We start from the raw sequence: 1415 nt of genomic DNA, 5'->3' as shown, positions 1-1415 counted from the left end.
TTAACACAATGTTTGAAAAATGCAAGATAAAGGAAATAATTTATAAAAAAAACAACGTTCAAAATAAATAGAGAATCAGTATGACTGATTTTTCTTTTACCCCAGCTGCAATATGGCTTGCATGATGACTTTTCTGGTTGTATGTTTAGTTAGGTCTGATATTTAGTTGGAGAAGTTATGTTCTTTGATATATTAATTTGTCAGATTAAAGAGGAAATTGATTCCATGCCAGAGTCAACATCCATAATAATGTTACAGTTGTATTCTACTATTTTGCCAAAGTTTTAAATCAGCTTGCAACCCAAGCGAATGTAGAAGATATTGGACCCTAACAAAACTGACAATTGCATAAACCCAGTCCTCTATGACAGATTTAACAAGGCCTATCTTGGAGATTCTTGTTAGGGACATGATAAAAATTTATAGTTTAGTTGTGATTACAGAACAGTTTTACACCTGTCACTAAGTCATTACCTTTATTTAGCACAGTCCCTTTTTCTCTAACTTATATTTTCTTGGCTCAGGAAACTGTTTTTTGCTTGTGAAAACCTGGCTGTTTACAATATAGAAATGGGTTTTTCATCCTTTTGAAATTACTGTCTGTATAGTGTTCTATGAGATGAGCTTCCTACGATATTCCATATCATAGGAATAAATTACTCTAATTCAAACTTGGACAACAGCTAGCTTGTTCACTCTCCTAGGAAACCATCTGTATAGATTTTTTACATGTAAACAGACCCTCATTTACTTACAAAAGTCTGTCAGTGAGTCAAACCTAACTCACCCAAGTGAGGTGAATTCCTCTCTCATGCTTCTTTTACATTAAAAATGGTAAGAACTGTTCAACAATGCATATACTTTTTAATGTGAAGTGTGACTCCTATTTTCCATAATGTGAATCAAGGAGAGGAATCAGTTTAAGATGTGAAAGAGCCTTTCGAAGAGTTTTGGACCTTGAAAATTGTCCTGGGTATTCATTTTTGGAAAAATATCCCTTTTCAAAGACAAAGGACTCCTTTTTTTTATATTGTGCAGGTACTGGGATTTGAACTCCTGGCCTTGAGCTCTACCTGGGCTTTAATTCTCTATGTTTAATCTATAGACCTGAGACACACATTCACTTCTTCCTTTTACCAAGAGTGGAGAAAGGAATCTCCTAGGTTTATCTACTTGGAATAGCTTCAAATTACAATTATCAAATTTGAAATGGTTCCAAGCATTCCGTCTAAGGCATATTCAACAACTAGTGAAAATTGTGTTGGCTATAATTATGTATCTTTCTCTATGTGTGCACGTTTACATTTGTATATATATGTGTGTATTTGTGTGTATGCTAACGTGCAAGTGAACCTACATAAGGGCATATACACACATATATGCATATATAAATGAATATACAAATATAAATATAT

The sequence above is a fragment of the Dipodomys spectabilis genome, unplaced genomic scaffold, assembly GCF_019054845.1.
Source record: "Dipodomys spectabilis isolate Male_0828 unplaced genomic scaffold, ASM1905484v1 ptg001166l, whole genome shotgun sequence".
NCBI lineage: Eukaryota > Metazoa > Chordata > Mammalia > Rodentia > Heteromyidae > Dipodomys > Dipodomys spectabilis.
Note: the sequence above shows the minus strand (reverse complement) of the source record.